Here is a 14,072-nt window from a genome sequence, read left to right on the forward strand (position 1 = left end):
ACTCTTCTGACGCCTTACGTTATTTTGACAATTTCCAGTTTCCTGGTCCCAACCGCCTCCTCTTCACTATGGACGTCCAATCGCGCTGCACCTCCATCCCCCGCCAGGATGGCTTGAGGGCTCTCCGCTTCTTCCTGGAACAGAGGCCCAACCAGTCCCCATCCACCACCACCCTCCTCCGCCTGGCTGAACTTGTTCTCACATTGAACAACTTCTCCTTCAACTCCACGCACTTCCTTCAAGTAAAAGGTGTCGCTGTGGGTACCCGCATGGGTCCTAGTTATGCCTGTCTTTTTGTGGGATATGTCGAGCATTCTTTGTTCCAGCCCTACTCAGGCCCCCTCCCCCAACTCTTTTTCCGGTACATTGATGACTGTATCGGTGCCATTTCCTGCTCCCGCCCCGAACTGGAAAACTTTATCAACTTTGCTTCCAATTTCCACTCTTCTCTCACCCATACGTGGTCCATCTCTGACACTTCCCTTCCCTTCCTCGACTTCTCTGTCTCCATCTCTGGGGATAGGTTGTCTCCCAATATCCATTATAAGCCCACCGGCTCCCACAGCTACCTCGACTACACTTCTTCACACCCTACCTCCTGTAAGGACTCCATTCCATTCTCCCAGTTTCTCCGTCTTCGACGCATCTGCTCTGATGATGCTACCTTCCATGACGGTGCTTCTGATATGACCTTCTTTTTCCTCAACCGAGGAATCCCCCCCACTGTTGTTGACAGGGCCCTCAACCGTGTCCGGCCCATTTCCCGTACTTCTGCCCTCAACCCTTCCCCTCCCTCCCAGAACCGTGACAGGGTTCCCCTTGTCCTCACTTTCCACTCCATCAGCCTCCATATCCAAAGGATCATCCTTGGCCATTTTCGCCACCTCCAGCGTGATGCCACTACCAGTCGCATCTTCCCCTCCCTTCCCCTGTCAGCATTCCGAAGGGATCGTTCCCTCCGCGACAACCTGGTCCACTCCTCCATTACCCCCACCACCTCGTCCCCATCCCATGGCACCTTCCCCTGCAATCGCAGGAGGTGTAATACCTGCCCATTTACCTCCTCTCTCCTCACTATCCCAGGCCCCAAATACTCCTTTCAGGTGAAGCAGCGATTTACTTGTACTTCTTTCGATGTCGTATACTGTATTCGCTGCTCACAATGTGGTCTCCTCTATATTGGGGAGGCCAAGCGCAGACTGGGTGACCGTTTTGAGGAACACCTCCGCTCGGTCTGCAAGCAGGACCCTGAGCTTCCGGTTTCTTGCCATTTCAACACTCCCCCCTGCTCTCATGCTCACATCTCTGTCCTGGGATTGCTGCAGTGTTCCAGTGAACATCAACGCAAGCTCGAGGAACAGCATCTCATCTATCGATTAGGCACACGACAGCCTGCCGGACTGAACATTGAGTTCAATAATTTCAGAGCATGACAGCCCCCCATTTTACTTTCATTTTTCGTTGTTTTTTCTTTTTTCTTCTTTTTTGCTTTTTTACATTTTTTACAGCCTTTTATATTGCTGACCTTTTGGTCAGCGATGTGGCCTTGTCCAACCTGCACCTTCTCCTTTGTTATCTCTTGCCCCACCCCCACCTCACTTGCTTATAACCTGTGACATTTTTAATATTTGTCAGTTTCGAAGAAGGGTCAGTGACCCGAAACGTTAACTCTGCTTCTCTTTCCACAGATGCTGCCAGACGTGCTGAGTGGTTCCAGTATTTCTTGTTTTTATTCCAGAAAATATTTGTTTGCTGCAAAAAGTACATGGCAGGTAAAATGAAATGGAAGGGTTGTGAGGCAATTCACTCCTGTACTGAAGGAAACTGATCGCCTTTGCAATCTTTGTATTGTTGACTTGGTGCTGTTTTTGAACTGTTTTGTAATGTATCTTTTTATAGTTTTTTTAACGAATAAAGTATATGTTGGAAATTTTAAAAAAGTTCAGAGAAGTTTCACTGGATTTATTCCTGTGATGAAGGGGTTGTCTTGTGAGGAGGATTGAGCAGGTTGGACCTATACTGATTGGAGTTTAGAAACATGAGAGGTGATCGTATTGAGACATATAAGATTCTGAAGTGTCTTGACAGGGTAGATGCTGAGAGGATGTTTCCCCTCGTGGTGGAATCTAGAACTAGGGGACACAGTTTCAGAATTAGGGATTTTCCATTTAAGAAGGAAATGAGGAGGAATTTCTTCTCTCAGACAGTAGTTCATCTTTGGATTTTTATCTACAAGGAAGTCAAGGGTTATGGGGGGCAGGCAAGAAAGTGGGCTTGATGCCAGGATCAGATCAGCCATGATCCTATTGAATGCCGGAGAAGGCTCGAGGGGTCAAATGGCCTCCTGCTGCTACTATTTCTGTTCTTGTGATCTCATTGCAGCTTGTTCCAAATAGAGACAAAAGAGTGGAATTCCAGAGGAGAGGTGAGAGTAATTACCCTTGAGTGAGTGTGGCATCAAGGATCCCTAGCACAATTGAAATCAATGGGAATCAGGGGAAAATTGTCCACTTGTTGGAGTCATACCGAGCACAAAGCAAGATGATTATGGTTGGTGGAGGCCGATCATCTCAATCCAGGACATTGCCTCAGGAGTTTCTCAGGGTAGTGTCCTAGGCTCAACCATCCTCAGCTGTTTTATTAATGAGTTTCCCCTCAACTTAAGTCAGAAGTGGGAATGTTAGGTGATGATTCACAACTCCTCAGATACTGAAGCAGTCCATGTCTGCAAGCAGCGAGACCTGAACAACATTCAGGCTTGAGCTGATAAGTGACAAGCGACTTGGTTGCCACAAAAGTGCCACGCAGTGAACATCTCCAATGAGAGAGAATCAAACCATCTACCTTTTAATACTCAGCAGCATTATCATCACTGAATCCCTCACCAACAACATCTTGGGGGTTACCATTGATTATAACCTAAACTGGACCAGTCACATCTATGCTGCGGCTTTTAGCGTAGGTCAGAAATTGGGAATTCTGCAGCAAGTATCTCACCTCCTGACATGCCAAAGCCTGTCCATTGTCTACAAGGCACAAGTCAGGAGTGTGATGGAATACTCTCCACTTTTCTGGATAGCTGCAGCTCCAAAAACATATAAAAAGCTCAATACCACCCAGGACAAAGCAGTCCTCTTCATCGGTACCTCACCCACCACCTTAAACATTCACTCCCTCCACCACCAGAGCACAGTGGCAGCAATGTGTACCACTTACAAGATGCACTGCAGTAACTCGCTAAGTAACGTTCGACAGCACCATCCAAACCCGTGATCACTACCTCGAAGGACAAGGGCAGCAGATGCATGGGAACACCACCACCTGCAGGTTCACCTCCAAGTCACTCACCATCATGACTTGGAACTATATCACCATTTCTTCACTGTTGTTGGGTCAAAATCCTGGAACTCCCTCTGCAATAGCACTGTGGGTGTTCCCACACCACATTGACTGCAGCAGTTCAAGAAGGCAGCTCCCCACCACATTCTCAAGGGCAATTAGGGATGGACAATAAATGCCAGCCTTGCCAGCGATACTCACACCCAAGAATAAATAAAAAACAAATCATTCTCCACAGATTCCCCACAATTCAGGCTTGGACATTTACTTCAGGAGCACAGAGCTTGATATAACTACAACGTGAGTTCCAATCTTCAGATTCCATTCACCTTTCACATTATTTTCTACCAGTCCGTTAGTGTTTAGTGATTCAGCACGTGGGTCTCTGCTTCTCCAGTTTCTAACATCTCACCACTTATAAAAAACACTCTGATCTGTCTTTCGTAGGTCCTAGATGACCGCACATTTTAAACTCCATCTGCCAAAGCATTGCTCACTCACTTAATCTATCAAGAAGATTTGAAAATAAATTTCTTGCCAAAGGATAATGTTCTGCTTCTGCTCCCTCGCCGTTTGCTTTTCCCGTTAGTCTTTCATTTGGTGTAAATCCAGAGAAAGTAAAGATGGAAGGAAGGAGGGAGGGAAAAATCTTCCTCCTTTTCGTGATCCCTATTTGATCTTCATTCCAGTCCAATTTGGGTGAAGAATTCCGATTGTCTGTCTCAATTTTAATAAAGTATAAACAATTCTGGAATCACCAGCGAGATATTGACAAGAACATGTTTCCAGGCCAACTTTCCACAAAAGCTCCCCCACAACAATGTCCTAGACTCTTCATAAACTAACGACAAAATTGGGATCCGAACCCACACATGCAAAGCAAAATGCATTAATACGCCACCGTCTTAACCTCTCGACCACCTTGTCAGCTGTATGGACAGTACAGATCCTGGCTGTGCAGCCAGATGTGCAATGATGGAAATGCAGCTTCTGTAAGTAAATGAAATTTGCATCACATCAGGTCATGGCCTGTTGGGAATGGAGCGGTGTGAAACATTTCCAGACCATGTCCAACACGTTTCTACTCAGTGTGAAAATCCACCACGGAAAGACTGGAACATACATTCATTTGATCACATCATGATTAACATCACTCAGACACCTGAACCATGAGGTCACTGACGAAGTCATGATGACCGAATTTCTCATGAAATGACAACTGAACTAACTGACTGGAAGAATTGCTTTAATTCCACATGATCAGAGAGGCACAGCCTCAGACCGACTTGGCAGATGAATATTGATTGAATAATTTCTGTGTGAGGAATGTTCCAGCATCATAAACCAGGGGAACGTGCTGACTGAGCTGTGTCTTCATCTCTTCTGGGCAGTCAGACAGTTCACCCTTCATTCTGCTCTGATTCACTTTCCCAAAGCGGATCTACAGATTCTCAAATCTGGCGACTGGGTTTTCTTATTTTGTTCTATTTGATTTTTCTTGCTCCTGAATGATAATATATTCTAAACCTCGGATCAACCCTCCCCTTTGCGTCGTGTTATAGTCTTGGTTAAAAGAGACACAAAATGACACAAACACTCTGAAACAGACAACACGGTCACACTTTCCTTCAGTGAGATTAATGTTGAGCTGTTTTCCAGGTTAAATGCAACTGCAAACACATTGCTCTCAAAGAAATTGTAGGGGATTGAGTTGCCGTTGAAATATTAGCACTGAACATCTGTACGAGCAGGAACAGCCATTTCAAACTCACATCCTTCACAAAGGCGACCACTGAGCTGTTTTCTTTTGTGAATGAAATTCATAAGAAAAGTTAAAGTTCACAAGAAAATGGATGTAAATGATTGATAGCTAAACTTTTGAAGCAAGGATATGAATCCAAGATTTTCTGATTATTAGACAAACACTCGAACCAATTAAGCTGCTGAGCCAGATCACAAGTGCTGTGACAACTAAGGGCAGAGGAGGGCACTCTTTATTCTCATCCCACTTCTCCACAGGTCACAACATCGATGTGAACTTTTCCCACTACTGATACAGTCAATCATGTACTCTATTTTTCCCAGAATAGAAGACACTGACCAGGTTTCTTTAATGAACAACAAAATTATCCATTTATTGTCGAACAAGTTTTAACTAGTCATGAAGTAAAGCATAAACACACAGGTGGAAATTTTAAAAGTTCCTTTTTCACCTTGAACAACTTTTAAAGTCCTTTTTTTTATCTTCGAGCCACACGCGCACACACACACCGGATAGCAGAAAAAATAAAAGGGATTTTTTTTTTAATTCAGCACTCTGTTACAGACAAAAAAAACCTCTTGGGCTGTTTATTTACTCATTTTTGAAGAAATCATCAGATGAGATATGTTGCTCCAAAACTGGAATACAGTCTAACTTCCGAGTATACATAGACAGGTCACTAGGGTATTTTAGAACAGTTCTTTTCAGAAGGCATTGAGAATTAATTTTAGCAGGCCTTCTTCAAAGACATGCGACAAGATGAATTAACTCAGTGGACTTCTCAGGGTCTTTTAAAGATTTTCTGGAAAACAAACTGGGTTGTGGTCTTCTCTCCTTCCTTGACGATTCTTCAGGCTAACTTTATCAGCTGCTCACTCCAGCAGGTAAAACACACTGACTGCTACAACCAAAGGTTCTGAGTTTTCTGCTGTCTGAGGTTTGCGCTGCTGCTGCCAAGGTTGTCCAATCAAGGGGCAAGACTGACTTCGCGAACCATATTTCTCCCGGTTACCAGGGTTTCTGCTCTATATTTAACTTGAATCATGTGACAACCAGTAAACATAGTTGCCAAATTGGTTCTTTTGGTGCTCTCTTGAAAAAGAACTGGTCCTACATTTATTCAGTTTAATTATGACTTCTTCAAAAAATATTTTAACAGAAGAAACAGAATCCCTTCCATAACATCATGTATTTTCCCTGAGCTACAGGTTATTGCAAGTCTCTCTGGCTGTGTTTATTTTAGGTGATTTTGTACTCAGGTTCTTTTGGAATCCATGTGTTTGCAGATCTTTGTGAGTGAGAGATGTGGTAATATGCTTAAAATATTTCCCTGTAAATTATTCGTATCTCCATCTTTCCCCGAACTTTGTACAAACACATTAATATGGGAATCACACACATCAGGCCGTCAAACCTGTCTGCTAAACATTGAAAGGTGGCAGTGTTTATTGTGACGGGGTTCCATTTATGAAGACGCATATTGATGATTCACACATGTAAAATTTGTATATTATGTTCATGACATAATGACATAAATAAACACTTCCTTGCACTTGCCACGCTTGAACATTTTCTCTGCTGATGCCCCCTGAATATATTAGAGAACATGGTGACGAGGTTGAGATTAAAGTCTGTAAATATAGGCAGCAAACAGCAGCAGGGACTGCAGTGAACAGGATTTACGTGACATATTTGTGCTTATATTGGTGGGTGAAATAAGATACTAAACACACAAAATCCTACATTTGAGCTCGCGTAAACGATTGCTCTGTCTATGGAGATAGCATCAAAGAATGTTCAGGAATTTTGTCCTATGCCAGTGATCGTAACACACTTCTGGGGAACTTAAAACAAAATGGTAAAATGGGCTTTCACATAACAGATGAAATTTTACACAGAGAAGTGTGAAGTGATACAATTTGGAAGGAAGAATGCCAGATAAATGAAACGTTACAATTCTAAACTGGGTGCAGGAGCAGAGAGACAATGTACACCAATGTTAGAAGGATTGAAAAGGTAGCTAAGAGCAAACAGGACACTTGGCTTTATTAATAGAGGCATAGAGTAAAAGCATATAAGTTATGCTAAACCTTTATGAAATACTGGGAATGAAGGGCCTCCACCTGTACCTCTACAGAAAGCTTCCATTCCAGGTTTACACACACTCATCAGGATCACGCTCCACAGATTCTGCCCTCCAGGCTCAGACACCCACTTCAGGATCACTCTCCACAGATCCCGCCATTCCAGGTTCGGACACCCACTTCAGGATCACTCTCCATTGATCCCAGCACTATGGGCTCGGAGACCCTCTTCAGAGATCCTAAATCTCCAGACACGGACATCCTTTGAGGACCACTCTCCACAGATTCTGCCCTCCAGGCTCAGACATCCTCTTCAGAATCACTCTCCATACATCCCACCGCTCCACGCACGGATATCTCAATCAGGATCCGATCAAAGAATGTTGCTTGTCACTTATCAGCTCAAGCCTGAATGTTGTTCAGGTCTTGCTGCTTGCAGGCACAGACTGCTTCAGTATCTGAGGAGTTGTGAATCATCAGCGAACATTCCCACTTCTCACTTATGTTGAAGAGAAAGCCATCAATGAAACAGCTGAGGATGGTTGGGCCTTGGACACTGCCCTGAGAAACTAGGTATCCAGTCATGAAAGGTGGAGGACAATTAAATAACGAACCAGATGAGGAGGCTCCAAAAACATCCCTATCCTCAATGTTGGTGGAGCCGAGCACGTCAGTGCAAAAGATGAAGCTGAAGCATTTGAAACCATCTTCAGTCAGAAATTGCTCAGTGGATGATTCATCTCGGCCTCTTGAGGTCCCCAGCATCACAGCTTCCAGTTTTCAGCCAATTTGCTTCACTCCACATAATGGCAAGACATAGCTGAAGGCACTCGATACAGCAAAGACTATGGGCCCTAACAACATTCCGGCTCTAGTGTAAATCTGAGTTCTTTTTGGCTTCAGTCTGGTTCAGTAAATATACTGAGTCGGATGTGTAGGTAAAATCAATTACTTTATTTGCCCATTTAGCCGGCTGACTTACTCTAATGCAACAACACTGACTCCACCCAGAGTCTGTCTGGTCCACTAGAGTAAGTGAAGTTTTTTGATACAGGTACTACTGTTTATACATTAAGATTCATGCTACACCCCCTTGTTTAACCAATCAGTGCGATCCAATTCGACTTCACCCACGTGGTGACGTGCAGTACAGCTGTTACTGAGGTTACAATACACTCCATTTTCAATACATACTTGTTCCTAATAAAATATTGTTTTGTACCAGCAAGATAAAACAAAGCGGACAAGCAAGCTAATTAGCAAGAGCATAGGAATCATCAATAATCATTCTAGTCTCACTCCCTACATGGATCATGAGTCTGTCTCTACCTTGTGACAAGTAATTGTGGCGCATCCTGCTATCTCTGTTAGGTGTACATTCCTGAGTGTTTCATGCAGTCTGCAGCTGCATCAAGTGGTGGCAGGTCACGAAGATAAGAGGGGCCGAGCACTCCTTATCACTCACACAGGGATGGAGATCATTTGATTCACAGGAGTCCATTTGTTCCAAACCACAGGGAGTCACACAATCAGGCCATAAAGAACAGATGTCTTTGCAATTACCAGTGTCGGCTAGTCTTTACAGTCTCACACGCTCTGCCTTTACTTTTAACTATTTCATTGTGGTTTCTGCCACTTAAAATCAAAGCTCAGCAAAGCTACTATTCCTAACTTGGCTATATTTCCCATTAAGCATAGTGCCATGCCTTTCTGCTCACTTCCACACTAGTACTGAAGACTTGTGCTCCAGAACTAGCTGCGCCCTCAGCCAAGCTGTTCCAGTAGAGCTACAACACGGGCATCTACTTGACAATGTGGAAAGTTGCCCAAGTGTGCCCTCTCCACAAAAAAAATGCATGACAAATCCAATCTGACCAATTGCCGCCCCATCAGTCTACTATCAATCATCAGCAAAGTGATGGAAGATGTCACCAACAGTGCTATCAAGCACCACACACTTCGCAATAATCTGATCATCAATGCTCAATTTAGGTTCTGCCAGGGTCTCTCAACTCCAGGAAATAATTTGGCAGATAGAGTATAATGTGGGAAAATGTGAGGTTATCCACTTTGGTAGGAAGAATAGAAAAGGAAAATATTATTTAAATTGTGAGAGATTACAGAATGCTGCGGTGTAGAAGGATCTGGGTGTCCTCGTACATGAATCACAAAAAGTTACCATGCAGGCACAGCAAATAATTAGGAAGGCAAATGGAATGTTACCCTTTATTGCAAGGGGGATGGAGTATAAAAGTAGAGAAGTCTTGCTACAAATGTACATGGTGCTGGTGAAACCACACCTAGAGTACTGTGTACAGTTTTGGTCTCCTTATTTAAGGAGGGATATACTTGCATTGGAGGCAGTTCAGAGAAGGTTCATTGGATTAATTCCTGTGATGAAGGTGTTGTCTCATGAGGAAAGTTGAGCAGGTTGGACCGATACTCATTGGAGTTGAGAAAAATGAAAGGAGAACGTATTGAGACATATAAGATTCTGAGGGGGCTTGACAGGGTAGATGCTGAGAGGATGTTTCCTCTCGTGGTGGAATCTAGAACTAGGAGCCACAGTTTCAGATTTAGGGCTTTTACATTTAGGAAGGTATTGCTTCTCTCAGAGGGTCATTAATCTTTGGAATTCTTTACCGCAGAGAGCAGTGGAGGCTGGGTCATTGAATGTCTTCAAGATTTTTATCTACAAGAGAGCCAAGGGTTATGTGGGCAGGCAAGAAAGTGGGGTTGAGGTCATGATCAGGTCAGCCATGATCCTATTGAATGGCGGAGCAAGCTCGAGGGGCCTAATGGCCTACTCCTGCGAAGAGTTCTTCCGATATTCTGTTCTTATGATCTCATTGCAGCTTGGTCCAAACAGAGACGAAAGACTGGAATTCCAGAGGAGAGGTGAGAGTGATTGCCCTTGAGTGCGTGTGGCATCAAGGATGCCTCGCAAAATTGAAGTCAATGGGAATCAGGGGGAAAACCCTCCACATGTTGAAGTCATACCTAGCACAAAACAAGATGTTGTGGTTAGTGGAGGCCAATCATCTCAGCCCAGGACATTGCCTCAGGAGTTTCTCAGGGTAGTGTCGTAGACCCAAACTTCCCAGCTGTTTTATTGACGACTTTCTCTTCAACATAAGTCAGAAGTGGGAATGTTAGATGATGATTCACAACTTTTCAGATACTGAAGCAGTCTGTGCCTGCAAGCAGCAAGACCTGAGCAACATTCAGGCTTGAGCTGATAAGTGACAAGCAACCTTCTGGCCACACAAGTGTCAAGCAGTGAACATCTCCAATGAGAGAGAAAAAAAATCTACCTTTTGATATTCAGAAGCATTATCATCGTTAAATCCCCCACCATCAACATCTTGACCAGAAATGTAACTGGACCAGTCACATCTATGCTGTGGCTATAAGCGCAGGTCAGAGATTACGAATTCTGCAGCAAGTATCTCACCTCCTGACACCCCAAATCCTGTCCACCATCTACAAGGCACAAGTCAGGAGTGTGATGGAATACATCCCACTCAACAACACTCAAGAAGCTCAACACCATCCAGGACTAAGCAGCGCACTTGATCGGCACCTCACCCGCCACCTTAAACATTCAATCCCTCCTCAACCAGTAAACAGTGGCTGCAGTGTGTACCATCTCCACATGCACTGCAGCAACTCGCCAAGTATCCTTCAACAGCACCTTCCAAACTCGTGACCACTACCACCTCGAAGGACAAGGGCAGCAGATGCATGGGAACTCACTACCTGCAGGTTCCCCTCCAAGTCACTCACCATCCTGACTTGGAACGATATCGCCATTTCTTCACTGTTGTTGGGTCACAATCCTGGAACTCCCTCCCCAACAGCACTGTGGGTGTTCCTGCACCATAAAGACTGCATCAGTTCAAGAAGGCAGCTCTCCACCACCTTCTCAACGGCAATATAAATGGGTAATAAATGCTAGCCTTGTCAGCGATACTCACACCCAAGAATGAATAAAAACAAAATCACTCTCCACAGATTCCCCACAATCTGGGCTTGGACATTTACTTCAGGAGCACAGAGCTTTATATCACTGCAACATGAGTTCCATTCTTCAGATTCTGTTCACTTTTCACATTATTTTCTACCAGTCCACTCGCTTTTATTAATTCAGTATTCGGGTCTCTGCTCCTCCGCCGTTTCTAACATCTCACCTCTTACAAAAAAACACTCTGATCTATCGTAGGTAGTAGATGACCCCTCATTTTAAACTCCATCTGCCAAAGCATTGCTCACTCACTTAATCTATCAAGAAGATTTGAAAATAAATTTCTTGCCAAAGGAAAATTTTCGGCATCTGCTCCCTCGCCATTTGCTTTTCCCATTTGTCTTTCACTTGGCGCAAATCCAGAGAAAGTAAAGATGGAAGGAAGGAGGGGAGGAAAAATACTGCTCCGTTTCGTGATCCCTATTTGATCTTCATTCCAGTGCAGTTTGAGTGAAGAATTCCAATTGGCTGTCTCAATTTTAAAGAAGTATAACAAATTCTGGAATCACTGTCTGGACATTGACAAGAACAGGTTTCGAGGCTGACTTCACACACAAACAATACACTGAACAGTTCATAAACTAGCGACAAGGATGGGATTCGATCCCACGTGTGCAGAGCACAATAGATTAGCAGCCCATCACCTTAACCTCTCGGCCACCTTGTCAGCTGTAGAGGCATAGCTGTCACCTTCAGCACAGTTTCTGGCGATGCAGCCAGCTGTGCAATGATGGAAATATATCTTCTGTCAGTAAATGAAGTTGGGAATGGAGCGGTGTGAAACATTTCCAGACCATGTCCAACACGTTTCTACTCAGTGTGAAAACCCACCACGGAAAGACTGGAACATACAATCATTTCATCACATCATGATTAACATCACTCAGACACCTGAACCATTAGGTCACTGACGAAGTCATGATGACCGAATTTCTCATGAAATGACAACTGAACGAACTGACTGGAAGAATTGCTTTAACTCCACATGATCAGCGAGGCACAGCCTCAGGCCGACTTGTCGGGTGGTGTAAACAGATATCACTGCTTCTGATCTTCACCAGAACAGAGAGTGAGATGTTACATTGATCATCAAACAGACTGTGAGAGAATACAACAGAATAAAACACATGGAGAGACACTGTGGAATAACAAATAGATTTGATTGGAATGTTGAAATTTTGATTGGAATGGATAAAACACCAGAAACAGCAGATTAAATTGGGATTCTCATCATTATATTGATCTGGGACAGAAAAGAGAAACTGATGGAAAGAAGATAAGAAGGAAGAAAAGAAAGGATGGAACTGTTCAATTTTTTCAGTTTTTTCACTCGCCCATCAAAGCTGATAAAAAAAATTGCAAATAACAGAGAATTTCACCAAAAATGGAGATTAAATGTTGCTGACACCTTGGATCGAAGGATGCCCCAACAGATCACCTGTTTAACTGTCTCCTCACTGGGGGATTTCAATCAGTGAGCAATATTGTTCTCTACTTTTTTTGTTAATTGGTCCCAGAACTGTCACTTGGAATTAATATCTGTGTTCCTACTCCTGAATAATAAAATTGTGAGTTTCTCGATATTTTCTGGACACAGTTCCTGCTGAAAGAACTAAGAACTCTTTTCTAATTTACAGAATATCCTTGGTGCTGCTCTCTCTTCTCCCAAACTTCATCTTATGTGACTGTTCCATCATCACTCTGACAGTGGGAGGGGTTGATCCCACTATCTTCAGCATTAACCCTTTACATCCTTATACAACACTGTCTGTCCAAAAATAATGGGTGGAGGGAACTTCCTTCATTTATCAAAACACCAACAGCAGCACAGTGGCGCAATGGTTAGCACCGCAGCCTCACAGCTCCAGCGACCAGGATTCAGTTCTGGGTACTGCCTGTGTGGAGTTTGCAAGTTCTCCCTGTGTCTGTGTGGGTTTCCGACGGGTGCTCTGGTTTCTTTCCACCTCCAAAAGACTTGCAGGTTGATAGATAAATTGGCCATTGGAAATTGTCCCTTGTGTAGGTACGTGGTAGGAGAATGGTGGGGATGTGGTAGAGAATATGGGATTAATGTAAGATTAGTATAAATGGGTGGTTGCTGGTTGGCACAGACTCGGTGGGCCGAAGGGCCTGTTTCAGTGCTGTGTCTCTAAATAAGAAAAGTAAAATAAAAGCTACCAGTCGCAAATCAACTCAAACCCATTAGAGAGATAGAGGGAGACTGTCAGAGAACTTCCTGCATCCAGTCCTGACCCTGTCACACTCAGCAGCTTCTCACCCAGACCCCACTCTCATCAACACTGAACATTGTTACCGAGACCCTTCAAATACTGTTTATAAAAGGTAGAAAAATTCAAACTTCATCACAGCTAGATTGAATAGAACAAAGTTTAATATCTTCTCGTCGTCACTCGGTAACCACATGAGACAGTCCTCAAATCAGTAGCATAAATTATCAGCTGTAAGAATGTTTGTCATTGGGTTGAATCATTTCTGTGTGAGGAATGTTCCAGCATCATAAACCAGGGGAACGTGTTGACTGAGACGTGTTTTCATCTCTTCTGGGCAGTTGGACTGTTCACCCTTCATTCTGCTCTGATTCACTTTCCCAAAGCGGATCTCCAGATTCTCAAATCTGGAGACTGGGTTTTCTTATTTGGTTCCTGTTGATTTTTCTTCCTCCTGAATGATAATATATTCCAAACTCGGATGAACCTTTCCCTGTGTCCCGGTCTCGGTTAAAAACGACAAATAACGGCACCAACATTCTGAAACATACAACACGGTCACATTCTGCTTCAGTGAGATTAATGCTGAGGCAGTTTCCGTGTCGAATGCGATTGTGAACAAATTTCTCTCAAGG

The 14,072-nt window shown here is 43.7% G+C and overlaps 1 non-coding gene across 1 annotated transcript; it reads right to left on the reverse strand.

The window, feature by feature from the left end:
* Nucleotides 1-11,794: 11,794 nt before the first annotated feature.
* On the reverse strand, nt 11,795-11,876 carry trnas-gcu (transfer RNA serine (anticodon GCU)). The gene has a single exon. It is a non-coding gene; the product is annotated as a tRNA-Ser (tRNA).
* Nucleotides 11,877-14,072: the final 2,196 nt, after the last annotated feature.

This window comes from Heterodontus francisci, unplaced genomic scaffold (assembly GCF_036365525.1).
Source record: "Heterodontus francisci isolate sHetFra1 unplaced genomic scaffold, sHetFra1.hap1 HAP1_SCAFFOLD_43, whole genome shotgun sequence".
Classification (NCBI taxonomy): Eukaryota; Metazoa; Chordata; class Chondrichthyes; order Heterodontiformes; family Heterodontidae; genus Heterodontus; species Heterodontus francisci.